This window comes from Paralichthys olivaceus, chromosome 4 (genome assembly GCF_024713975.1).
Source record: "Paralichthys olivaceus isolate ysfri-2021 chromosome 4, ASM2471397v2, whole genome shotgun sequence".
Taxonomy (NCBI): domain Eukaryota; kingdom Metazoa; phylum Chordata; class Actinopteri; order Pleuronectiformes; family Paralichthyidae; genus Paralichthys; species Paralichthys olivaceus.
In genome coordinates, this window is record NC_091096.1 from 7,460,601 (window position 1) to 7,474,926 (window position 14,326).

Here is a 14,326-nt window from a genome sequence, read left to right on the forward strand (position 1 = left end):
AATCAGCCACTATTAGCCTCATTTCTGTCCAGGCAGGGAGGTCACAGAGGAGGAGAAATGTGAATTAATTCTCTCCAAGCCGGAACGACCTGGTGATGCTGGGTTGAAAGGCTTTTCATTCTGTATCCACACGTACTGTTCATGATTTCCAAAACGAACTCCGCAGAGGTGGGCTACACTGCCTTGACTAATAGGCCTTATGTGATTTTTCCTTTATTTCAGCTCTTGAGGTGCGAGAGCCTATAGGCAGGATTACAAATACCATCCTGTGGCTGCATACGTTTAAAATTGGGCTAAATGTTTTTTGGAGCTAGGCACCATTTGCCTTAACTGTTCTGTCTCATTTGTCCCCCACGACAAATGATTGTTCACCTAATGCCAAGCCTCTCTTTTCTTTTTTTTACTATTATCATCAGGCTACTATTTTTAAAGCAGAGGACTGCCAGGCAGCGCTGGGAGCTGGAGACGGAGGGCCACCGGTGGACATGCTGCTTTTGGCGCAGCCTTTAATTGATATTGAGCGAGCTGCTGGTGAGGAGCGCACAGGGCCACTGCTGGCTAATCTATGCTTTAATCAGCGTGCGTAATGAGAGTGGCGGCACACTCAGAGAGAAAAAAGAGACTTACAAGCAACGTCTGTCGGGGTCCGGTGGAAAATATTGGGTCTAATTGTCGGGATTAAAGATAACTAGAAGACACAGAGTATCTTTTTTTAGCAGGAGAGGGTTTGAGGGACTCTGGTTTCCTTCAGCACCAAATGAGATGAGCCGCCAGGCGCTGTCCAGGGTGCTGAAGCTGGATTTGACGCAGGTAACACAAACCTAGAAACCAGTGAATGCTGTTGAATTCATCCACGCATAAGATAAGTCTAAATACTGATAAATCTAAGAATACAAACAAGTTGAGAATGTACAAAAAATACAAATATGTAATGTTAGAAAAATTCTATCCTTATCCTCCATGATGAATTATGTTAAAGTAGTAAAGTAAATTCATCAAGGTAAACTGCTCGCACTGTTAATACTTGTTAGTTTACAAGTCTAATGGCCACTGGAACAACCCATAATTATTCCTATGATATATACAGGCAATCTGAAAAGCATTCCTGATGGCAGCAGCTGAAAGTCACCTATGACGAATCATTAATCATTTTTATGCCTTTTACGGACTTATTAAAAAGGCATATAAGGTTATCAATGACCCCAATAATCAGGTAATTCATCCACACACATAAAAGACAAGACTAAATAAGGAAAAATCTAAAAATACAAACAAGTTCAAAAAACACTTGACAAAAACAAATGTGTCAGATTAAAAAATGCCTCTGCAATGATGGATAAGGTTAAAGTGCATTCATCAAGGTTAACAGACCATTCAACAGCTTATACATGTAAGACTATCAATGAACCTGTCTCTGTCTGTTTTTTTAAATCTAAATTCTTGCAAAAACACAATACATATCTCACAAGAACCTGATCACAATTCTGGTGAGGTAAGCTCATTAGTGACTGAGGCTGCTATTGTAACGGAACAATCCGTACTGAAGGGAGTGGGGACGATGAGAGGCAGGAGGAAGGCAGGCCGCAGACTGAATAGCAAGCGGAACATTAGTGGAGGTGTGTGTGGGAACACTGTCAGGCAATTAACAGGGCATTAGAGATGACACAAACACACACAGCCATGCAGTCACACACACACATACACATTGTTCCACGCATTGTCTTTACCACACCTGGGCTATACACATAGAGTGCTTTGCGCGAGAGAGATTCAGTTGCAGCATTCACACACTTGTGAGTGCATAGAAAATGATAAACTCCCATAAAATGCAATGCAAAACACCAGTTTTTGAAAAACTTGTAATTCTTAATTATTGTCGACGTGGAGTCACAGGTGTTGATTCGAACTGTGGAAATTGTGTTATTACATTAATTTGCATTATGCAAGTTTATAATGATTTGACTGATCCACAGGCCTGTATAAAAACACTGGAATACAATTACGGGATAGATTCGTTATTATATGTTTGGTTTTTGCAGAAGCTATAATAAGGAATATTCCACACATCAACACAGGGGGGAAAAGACAAATACTAATATTGCACCTTAAGATTTGATAGAGGTAGACATTTGGTCCAGAGCTGCTGGACATCCTGAAGTTTCTGCATGTTTAAAAACTTAACAGATTGTGTGTGGTGCTGCTGCACAGAAATAACAGTAGAGGTTAATAGAATTCAACAGATTTAGTGCAATTTTAATATCATACAGGTGCAATACTGTTTTACTGTATATGTTTTGTTTATAATACACATGTAGTTTCTTGTGTTTTTTATATTGACTTTATGACCTTAGAGTATTCCATTATTACCTTTTTGCTGCTGTAACATGGTACATTTCCCCACATGGGACTAATAAAGGACTATCTTTTATGTTACATAGTCCCAACAATAAATAGACATTTTAAATGCATGTGTGGTGTTTCTATTTTTCTGGTCACTCAGTGTATGATGGACAAATAGAGAGAGAGAAAGAAGGAGAGGTGGAGGGAAATGAAACAAAAACACTGCAGGGCAACAGCCGAGCGCCATTTTACACCCAGAGCTTGAGCAAAGCTGCCTGACAGTCAGCCTGCCTGCGGCTGAGATTAGCCTCATCTATCCGGTGTCAGTGACGGTCGTGTCCACAAAATCACAGCATAAACGGGTCTGACTGAGGTGCGAGCGTTTGTGTGTGTGATTCCCTACACGCACACACAGGGCAGGAAGAGAGAGAGGGAGAGGGAGAGAGATCAACTTATTACTCTCATACAAACAGACTGAAATTGACTGCGGTGCTGTGGGAATGTGCAGGGGGGGGGGGGGGGGGGGGGGGGGGGGGGGGGGAAGAGAGAGAGAGAGAGAGAGAGAGAGAGAAGGTGAGGAGGGGGTTGAATTGGTTTTCCATGTGACAGCAACAGAGCACACCCCAGTCTTCCCCGGCCGGGTCCACTTCCCATCCCAGGAGCTAACACTTTGTCTTTTCATCAATCACACCTGCATGGATTTATATACAGTGTGCCCTATAGATGCCTTAACAACACACAACACACACACACAACACACACACAACACACACACACACACACTTCGTTGTATAAATAACATAGCTTGGCCTTTATTTCTAAACACATAGGTACATTTACTATCACATAACTAAAGAAAGACCCCTCCCCCCCTCAACAAAAGTGACAACTTCTAACCCAATGATTGAAAACACAAACCACAACACATTCATGGCACCTTTACAAAGGTTAGGAGACACCTGTCCACAAAGTGATTACACGTGTAACAAAGGGATCCTGTACATTTTAAATACAGCCTGTGACTGATGACCCTCGGATGCTGTTGTAAATTATATTGTGTTTTTAGGAATTCTATCCTATTTAATTGCAGTAATTTGCAAAAAAGGTCACAACTTAAAATAAGACCACATCCAGTGCATTAAAAAAAAAAGGATCGGAGGCAATTCAAAATCAGAGACTAATTGAGCATTTTTAATATTTTGTAGCCTGTTTAGTTCTATTTAAATTGATTCATTTAGATTTATTTTTAAATATTTCACATTAATACATTGAAAAGCAAACATTGGAGCGTTTCCTCTGCGTGTCTGTGCAAAGCCATTTGTAAAAAATATCCAGTGGGACGGAGAAATGAAGATATCAGGAGCGATCATATTTATGAGACTTTCTGACAAATAGGCGCAGTTACGCTCCGCCGGCGCACTGCCTGTTTACACAGAGCAGCTCCATCTCAGCGCCAGGCGTTTATGGACCGTGTGTGTGTGTGTGTGTGTGTGTGTGTGAGAAAGGGAGAGAAATAGAGAGAGAGAGAGAGAGAGAGAGAGAGAGAGAGAGAGAGAGAGAGAGACCCACACACGGCCTGGTGACCTTGGAGAGGGTCACCCGTGAGGAAGTGATGCATCCCGCAGAGACAGAGGACAAACCGCAGCTTGGAGGAGGCAGACGGCTCCACTAAACTAAACCTTCCACCTGTGCGTAAAGCTGCTGAAGTTTTGAAGGTGACTGCGTGACATTTCCCTTCGTGCACCTGGAAACCCCAGCGTCCATGTGCGCACTCCCGCCTCTCCAGGGCTCCTCTGCGCTCTAACTGCCTATTATGGCTCATAACCAACGACCCCGCAGTTATTTCCTACACAAATAAAGTGCCTTTGAAAGAGATTAGAGAAATATGTATGAATTTCAGCTTAATTTATTTGATCATTCCACATTACAAAGCAGCGTAGTGCTCAAATGTGATAACAAGTTTTCAGTTCCCTTCATTATGTAAGAGAAATTAGACCTGGATAGGATTTCACTGGGGCTCAGTGGTTCCACGGATGAAATGTAATTTGTGGGGAGAATTTGTTGTATCTGTCACAAATATTCCCAATTAGTCGCGTAATTATTTGAGGGTTTCTGCAATTACGGCTTAAGCCGGTAAATTTGAAGCTTTGGCTGTCCCTAATTGGCCCAGATTTGATATTTTGCATATTTGCATAATGAGGAAATTGGGAGGAAATTGTGTTCATCCATTTGTGAAGAATTCTATGAATTTTATGAATCTGAAAGCCATCCCCCTTGCGGCCGGTACTTTGCCTCATGCTCCCAGAGGAAGCGGGGCGGGGGCGCGCAGGAGGGGCACGGCCACGTCTCCATGTGCGCGCCGGACGCACTCAGGCTGAACGCGAGAGCTTTAAAGTAAACTCTGCAGGGAGGCTGCAGAAAACCACCCTTTGTAAATACAGTAGTAAACAATAAATAATAATTTAGATTTTCAGTATAAAAACAATGTGACTGCAATGGAAGGTTTAAGAATAAACATAAATGAAAGCTGAATAAAGGCATCTTCACTGATTTATAACTGAGGGGCCATGCTTATCTTTTTCATTTTCCAACAGTTACAAACAATTGTATGGCTTTTATTAAGAAGTCTTTGATTTTGTCATTAGGTTTGTATTAGATAATTCATCCAGATTGGTCTGTGAGACTTAATTATGCATTATCACAGTGTGCTGATTGATATTGAGAAAGCTAAGTGTTCTATGTAATTGGTAATAAAGAAGGTAATTTTAGAAATTTGTCCAATCAGTAATGATTATGAGGCAGCGAGTAGGTAATGATGTTAACCCTAGTTGCCTCTTACACAGTCCACCTCCAGCATATCAAATATTAAATATAATAAGTGCTACAAAAAGAGGAAATACCCTGTTCACACACATTAACACATTCCCAAAAAATGTGTTAGAGACGCTTCACTATAGATACAACATCACAGGAAGGATCCACCTGATAATAGTGGAGTGTGTGTCCTCTTCATGTGAGGGCTTGAGCCCACTGAGAGCCGTATATCAGAGAGCAGTAAAAGAGGGACGCTAAGAGCACTGATGAATGTCTGAGAGATAGATGTGTTAAGTGACCTTGGTACATTACACTCTCCTTCAGAGCCAGAGCCAATGAACATTAGTATGGTCTTATCCTGCCACGCCAAGTGTGTGTAAGTGTCTGTGTGTGTGTTTGTGTAATCTTCACACGTTACAAGAATGACAGCATGTTAATGTGTTTCCACAGGTCTGCTACTTGTCTTTTTTGCACGTTTGCAATTGTTTATTGCTTTTTAATGAGGAGCTGTAACTACAGATTATTTAAATTATCAACCTGCTGGGATTCAAAATGTATTAATGGAAGTCCATTAATACATTTTGTCTAAACGTCAAAGATTACTCATCAGAATGTCTCAGAGATCAATTTGATGTCTTCAAATGTTTTGTTTTAACAAGCCAACAATAAAAAATTCACGTATGTTTAATCTAAAAAGATAGAAAAGGCGAAAATCTCACTTTTAAGAAGCTATATATTGTTAAACATTTTTTGCATAAATTAAATTAACTGACTATCAATGCTCTTCATGAGTCTTGATTTATCCATCCAACAGACAAAAGTAAAAGTCTCACTTTTGAGCAGCTGGAGCTGTTGAACATTTTTGCTTCATAAATGACTGAAACAATCAACTGATTATCAATAAAGTAATGGATTCAAATTCTGTCCGTTCATCTGATTACTGCAGCTCGACCTTAATGTCGTGTTCATCTTAATTTCACCATCAAACATGAAAATCTCTTCAAACAATGGTTGATTTCTGACACAAGGTTATGAGCAAACAGTATTTGAACATTGTTCACTAAGAGAAAACTTTGCACTGACCTTGCCAGCAAAGACCCTGAATTACTGCAATGTGGTTTTATTAAGAGGGAAGAAAGCAAGAGAAAAAACAAACACAATCTTGATTTATGAGAGGGACATTGCAGAAAATATCCTTCTTTAATATTCACAGGCAGCTCATAGAATAGGCTGCAGAATAATTTCACCATTTCATGGGATATTAGACCATAATGACCACAGTCCACCCCTCTACACCCCACAGCCCTATACACACACATACAGATATACACCTCAACCCCTGGGCCGACCAGTGTCGAGGCTAATTTATAGGTGAAAATGAAAGGCAACTTTAATGTAATGGCTCCTCACAGCCAGGAGAAATTATTCACACCATCACTCCAGCACGGCTTCAGAGAGGAGAAGATTCTGAGGCAGCAAGAGGAAATGTGGATTAAAAGGAGGAGAGAGAGAGAGGAAGAGAAAAGAGAGAAATAGATGGAGAGATAGCGAGAGAGAGAGACAGACGGACAGACAGACAGACATGGTGATAGAGAGGGAGAGAGAGATGGAAACAGATGGAGAGAGATAGAGGGAGATGGAGAGAAAGTGACATACAGAGAGGGACAGAGAGGCAGAGAGAGAGTGAGAGAAGAGAGAGATGAAGAGCCAGAGAGAGAAATAAAAAGAGAGACAGAGAGATGAGGGTAGATAGCGAGAATGATATAGAAATAGAGGTGGATGGGGATAGAGGTAAATGGAGAGAAAGACAGAGAGAGAGAGAGACAGACAGAGAGACAGACAGGGAGACAGACAGGGAGACAGACAGGGAGACAGACAGGGAGACAGACTGAACACATCAATACAGGGACTGGAGGGCTCACAGAACACATTGCAGTTTGTTTTTTTTCCCAGGAAAAAACAACAGCCGCCATGAATGTGTTCCCAATGAATCTACAACTACAAGCCTGAACAAATAGAATCACACACACACACAAACACAGCAGCAACAGCAGCAGCAGCAGCTGAAACTGGCGTATTCTACTCTTTGAGTTAATGGGAATAAAATACCTCAGTGGATGAGTGCAGATGTGTTTGATACAAATAGTCATTTTCCTATTTGCTGCCTCATTGGGCATGATGAATGATGGAAGTCAGGGAGGCGGTGTGATAAATGGCAGCACCTTGGCTCTACTGCATGGCCTATTGATTCTCCTTCTTTATTACCCCTCCAACCCAGCTGGCTGCTCTGCCCCCCCTCTCTACACACACACCCACGAGCACGCACACGCACGCACACATGCATGCAGTGCTCCAAGGGAAACAAATACACAAGCGCACGCAGCCATGTGCTCAGTGGATATACACACACGAGGCATGCAACACTTGCACATTCGGAGATACACGGAACAAGGGAAGGTGATGAGAGGCGGTGAGAAAAAAGAGGCAAAGAGAAAGTAATAAGAGGTTGGAGGTAGAGGTGAAGAGAGCAAAGCAGAACAGTGTTTTCATATTTACGGTTTGTCAAAGCCATGAGAGGGTTGGCTCGGACAGAAATGTGAAATTAAAGCAAAAAAAAAAGTCTAAAATGAAGAAAATTAAAACGTACACATGTCTCAATTAAGACATTTTGTGAAGATTCAATCTTCCTGAAAATGTATAAATTCCAAGCTGTCGAAGATGCAATAGTTTGATGAGGGATTGGCCTGTGGGTGCAACACCATCAGTCACACAGACAAAGCGGGCAGGATAAATAAGTGATATGACCATCGACTGAGCTCTTCATCACGATGTAATGAGAGTAATATCCTCCTCTGCACAGTAACATCCAAGCAGATTTCAAACAGACAAGTCCAGACTGATGTAATATACAGTAAATGCAAACAATAAAAACACACTGTCAGCGAGGTAGAGGTGTGTTTGAGTAGCAGTGACAGGCGTACTTTGTGTGACAACATGTGTAGAGGTGAGCCCAAGGAACTGCTTCTTTTTGGACAGTTGGAAGTGACACGGGTCAGAGGGAATGACGCTGAGACGCAGCTGAGAGAGAGAACGCCTGTCAAAGCCGGACGAAGAAAATGACTCCATCATCCCTGTCATAAAAAAAGAAAGAGGAGACTTTGTTCCTTCATCTCTCTGAACGAGCCCGAAGGAACAGAGAGATCAAACCCCGCTGACCTCTCAGACTGCAATTTACCTGCTGCATCTCCTTGACCTTGAGCCGCAGAGATAATAATTCAGGGTCTCGTGCTGGTGATGAATGGTTTGTGTTCATGCGTGCACGTGCTTGTGTCTCTGTGTGTGTCTAATTCACAAAAGCAAGAGTAAAAAATGGAGGGGCTGCGAGCTAAACAAACAGGGGTAAAGCGCACATAAGTACACACCAGCGACTTAACACTGTGTTGTGTTATAAATTAGGCTACGTAACACTGTAATATTCTTTTGGGTTGTAGCATTTATCTAACATTTGATTTTCCATTTTTCTGATCAAATTGGCAGTAAATGAAAATATAAATAAATAAAATGGTTTATTGCCTGAAATGTCATCACTTTGTCATGAGGAACTCTTTATACAGGCTTTATTAGAAGTAACTTGATGTTATCAATGGTAAATTAATAATTGTATTATATATTTCTAAAAATTGGGTCGAAAGCCAGGATTAAAATAACTTTGGTTGGCTTCTTTCAATGTGGTGTTTCTGTTCGGTAAATAATGTAAAATGTAATAAAAGCTTGCGGGTTCCTCATTTTCTAATAACTTATCATGTCTGCAGTTTCTAACCTTAAAGCCTGAATGAAAATATATAAGGAAGAAAAATATATAAGTAGCAATACTGAAATATAAGAGTCCTTTAAAATGTTACTTAAGGTAAGTAGGTATAAAATAAAACAAGTCTAAACTAAACTCATTGTTTGTTAAACCTCTTTAACTTTGACTGAGCTACCAACTTGAAGCATAATGAATAGATATAATTAGCTAAACCTGGCTTCTCCTCTGTAAACCCTCATATGGAAAACCAGTCATATGACAGATACAATCCAGGCTGTCTGACAGTTGTTTAGGATTCTTGGATGATATGAAACAAGTAAAAAGAATAAAAACATGAATTGAATTGGAGGAGGTCCTTAAATCTTTCAAATAACTGGAGATTAAAAAAGTAAATAATAGCAGAGTATAAAATGTATGAAATGTAAACACTCAAGTAAATATTTAGTTACGTTCCATGACTGGATAAAAGAGATAAAAATACATCCTGCTGGAAGAGAAACAGCAAAATAGATTTTTTTTGTAAAGATTTTTCTTGCAAATATTTAGCGACAATTAATTTCTTACAAATTATAAAACCTTTATAAAGAGCGTCCTTTTGTAAATTGCTTTGTGGGAACGCTTGAAAATCCCTTCTTAGCATTTCTAAACATTTAACATATGTTTTCACACAGTTTAACATGATCCCATAATTGTCAAGCTAAGCATCTATAAATTATTAATCAAAATCTATAACTCCTTATGTGGACACCCATTAGTGGAGGCTGCTTTATAATGATTGACATAGTAAATGTCTGTCTTTATAGAATAAGTTGACAAATGTTCTACATGGTGAAACACTTTCTGCCAATGTTCTTACAACTCTGCAAAACCACAAACCATGTAGGCTAATAACTGTTGAAAGAGTACTTATACATCTTCAATGGGTTGAGTTACAGTAAATTTATAATATAATTATTTTATTTATCTTTATGAATATTTTGCCATTTATCTTTTTTACACATTATATGGCACATGACAAATACGTTGACACAGCTTGTTGTTTGTTCACACGTATACTGTATTTACATTGTATGTCTATGTATGTATGTGTGTGTGTGTGTGCGTGCCCTGAGCATGTGCGTGTACATGTGCAGTCTTGATGACTTCCACCTCACGCTTGCTGCTTTAAAAGTCCATTTGGACTCTTGCCTACAATCACCTTCTCGTCATCGCTGTGGTAACGGAGCCAGGCCTAATTAGTATGCATTATCAATTAACAAACTTAATAGCCGGCAGATTGATTAGATCCTCAGTTATAGGGGCAGAACTCAGGCGAAACATGGAATGAAAAATAATCATACACACAGGCTTTCGTGCTTGCTCTTTCAGTCACACACACACACACACACACACACACACACACACACACACACACACACACACACACACACACACACACACACACACACACACACACACACACACACACACACACACTCGCCAGCAGCAGTAGCAGCTCACTAACCTTCTCCTCCTCCTCACTTGTGTAATTACTGTATGCATATGGCGGTGAGTGGATTGGGAATGAGGCAGTGTGAGGTTTTAAATAAACCTTCAGCTTATAATGAGTCAGGCCGCCATGGCTAGTTTAGCTCTGATTGTGCTCCAGTCTAATGAATGACAAACCTCCACAACTCATGTATGCATGTACACACACACAGACACACACACACACAAATATGGAAACTGTTCAACTGTGCCTCAGTACAATAAAGACACGTGCAATGTGTGGAGAAATGTACAGGGTGCATCTTTCACTCCCACGCACACAGACATAAACGCACACACACACACACAAACACACCGACACACACTGAGAATGTAATCAGGCGTTAGGTTTACCCTCCTATCAGTCTAATGGAGGTTAATGAATGATTAGGTCTAATAATTTTAGAGTGGAACTCTGGCTTAGCAGCACGGTGCATCAAACGCTAAACAGAGAGAGATCAACAACAGAGTCAGAGCGTCAGCAACAAGAAACAATCAGCAGTGTTGTGACGGTTACATGAATGCAAAGGAGCAAATGTCAGAAAACACGAGGAAAACATCATCATTGAATTTAATTATCACGTCGTCTTTTAGCGTTTCACTCTCAAGGCTTGGTCACTGCTTGTGCTGTCCGTGGTCCTGAAACTATTCGGTTCAAAGCTGGAGCTTTACACGGGAAATATTCTGCAGGTAAAAAAAGAAACATAAAAATATTTTACGTATCCAAACTATTTTTCTATTTTGATATTAAAAATATTTCATTTTTGACTTTAAGTTAATTTTCTTTCTTTGGGTAAAATACAAAGACAGTCATGATTTTCCTTTAATATCCCTGAATTACATCAAGATGTGTTTGATTTTGAATGTCTAATTAAGAATGAAAAAGATAAACAACCTGAATTAAACCTTTATCAGCCTAAAAATACATTCTTCTTCTGTTATCCAAACCGGTCAGTCAAACTGCAGGCTGCAAATGGTCATATACTGTTTACAGGAAACTGACTAATTTTCACAGGTCTATAAAAACGATGGCGTAGAATACTAGTCATGGTATAACGGGGGTATTTTAAAAGACCAATAACTCAATTTGTTTTGCTGATGTGTGTACTCTTGGCACTTGGAGACGATAGTGAGGCAACAATCAGTCGTATTTAGATATGCATTTCCTTCCTAAGCCCTGACTACTAAATGCAGGTCTATAGCACATAGACCCTATATAGAACCAGTGACCTACCACATCAGTGAAAGGCCAATTCATGGGCATTAAAATGCAAACGCGTGCATATTTCACAGTGTTAAATTTTATGAAGCATTTAAAGCACCATCCCTCCAGTAGTAAATCCTAATGGTCTTATTTCCTATTCATACTATTCATACTCGCCACCTCCAAGCAGTGACATTAAAAATGTTTGCATCGCCACCAACTTAGAGGTTGAAATTAAACTGAGTTTGGCAGCAGAGACGTATACACATTTACACATAATCACACATGCACACCACACAACACACACACATCCACGGTGTGACTTTAGTGCAGATGTGCGCCTGGTTTCCTCTGCTGCATTGTGGCCCAGTTTGCAGCCATCTCCCTCTGATGTATAACTCGTTGTCCAGGCCTTAATGTTGATTTATTATCCATCCATAAATTAGAAAAATATGTTTGAGAATTCTACGGCGCAGCCAGGCTCTGCGGACCGTCTGGGGATTGGCTGACGTGTCAGAGGCGCATATTGGCTCGCCAGGCAGCCTTTTGTTTCCCTGCACCAGCAGGCATTTAATGAGTGCTGATGGCTTAAGGTAAATGTGTTAGGACAGACAGCAACAACAGCCACAAAAACAGCCTGCTACATGGGAGAGATGTAGAGCAAGTCAACAGCAGAAACGCACTCCTTTGCTTTAAAAGGCATCTGTGCATGTTCAACATCAACACAGCTCTCATTATAAATCAACTGACCCTTTGAATCAGGAGTCAAATAAAGTTTCATAAGCAGTTCAGGCTTATGAAGTTCACTGTTTTAGCACAACCTTAAAGACTGCTTCAGCACTTCAGTAAAATGCCTGTCTAGAGACGAGTCATCACATTAGCTCCAGTTTCAGCTGTTTTCAAGCCTATTTTTCTCTTATCCTGCTATTATCGAATAAGGCTGATTATTAGTGGCGATGATTCTCCAGCTGCTCCTAGCTGACTTGTGTACCGACATACATACTAATTTCTAATAAAGCCTCAGACATCTCTGGGGGTAATATGTTGCAGCACAAACCAGACTGTGCCATGGTTCCATCAGAAATGTTTTTTTTTGTGCAGTTCATATTAATCCCAGAAGCAATCACAGGTCAAGGTTTAATTCTGTGACACAAAAAGCCGCCATGGTTTTTACGCTGCTGCTTCATTCCCCATTTATCCAGAACAGCCTCTGGCTCCACGAGACACACTGTGTACAGTGCATAATCAACACACTGAGACAGAAACATCATTGTCATCTTGTCTTGAGCTGACACTGTCACTTCATTGTCATGGCTGTTATGGTCTGCTGTGCTGATGTCCTGCTCTACTGTTTATGTTACAGATGTTGCAGTAATCAGAGCAGCAGTGTGTGAAGGACTCAGCCCGCAACCCTGACCGACATCACGCCTGCAAAAGGTCATTGTGGAAATGCTGGGTGATGGTGATGGTGATGGCTGGGACACGATGAGACGTGGTTCCACTGAAATAACCCATTTTTCTCACATCGATACTTTCGCCATCAGCGGATCCGAAAACTCTTAAATGGACCAAAAACAAACTGCTCACGGTCTTTGACAACTTGATTTAAATCATTTAAAATAACTAAATAAAACAATTCTCATTTACAACTATCCTTGATGTTAAGTGGATTGTCTTGATGACTTGTCCAATTAGCTCAATTGCTGATGTTGCACCAACAATGATAGTAAGGCAGTGTTGGGTCATATTCCATTATTAACACATATTTTAATCATCTTGTTTGAATTTTGAACCAATTACAGCGCTTGTCACAACATTAGCCGGCCAGTTTACTCTTGAAATGGCTTTACCCATTAGCTGGGAGTTTGAGTGCCTTTTCTCGTCTGGAAAACATTGAATCTCTCTCAGAGAAATCCATATCAGTCAAGATTGAATTGCTGTTTTGACGCCAGCCTGGAGCTGAGGAAACAACTGGTGTCGTTTCGAGAGGGGGGGTAAATGGCGCCTGCGAGGCACACTTATAGTCCGTCAGCTGGGTTAGCTATGTTTCAGTCTGAGCATTTATCCCACGCCATAATGGGGCGCTGAGTTGCCGGTGGCGGCCATTGTTTAATGATCTCCTTCGGCTCTGGGAGTAAACTACTGCGGTAATCAGAAGGGTAAACTCAGCTATATTTCAATTTGGAGAGTCGCTCTTCCGTTCAGAGAGGCCGCTCTGAGACAATAAATAATAGGACTATTTAGCCTATCCCACTGGCTGCCTCTCTGACACCTACCCAAACACATGCACACACACACACACACATAAGTCCGCCTATAACAATTCATGTCCCTTCCATAAATCAGCCCCACTAAAAGCTGGTGATTAGCGACATCATTTAGCCCCTAAAACCCAAACAGCGACAACTGTTTCCTTCCCCGTTTTAGGGAGAAGATGGAGAGATGCACAGATGGTAAATCGGTTGGAGGGGAATGAACTGTAGCTGGATGACTGGACTTGTGAACGTAGAGTAAATTCAACGCAGGTTTCAGTTCAGGAGTCGAGATTATTTGGGTTATTTATCGCGGCCGGTGACGCTTTTGACCTTATAGCTTATGACACGGTCACTGAGGAGGTGGCAGCGTCCTCTGTG

At 40.9% G+C, this 14,326-nt stretch overlaps 1 protein-coding gene across 3 annotated transcripts in view; it reads right to left on the minus strand.

Annotated features, from left to right (window-relative positions):
• The window catches only part of LOC109637029 (homeobox protein orthopedia B-like), a 68,146-nt gene that overhangs the window by 22,806 nt on the left and 31,014 nt on the right, over positions 1–14,326 (minus strand). Inside the window, exon 3 of one of the 3 annotated variants that reach the window (XR_011240865.1) lies at positions 6,317–11,173. The exons of the other annotated variants lie outside the window; for them this stretch is intronic. The gene's annotated coding sequence lies outside the window, so the exon portion shown is untranslated. Of the gene's footprint in view, positions 1–6,316; positions 11,174–14,326 lie in introns of those variants that run through there. 3 annotated transcript variants of the gene reach the window in all.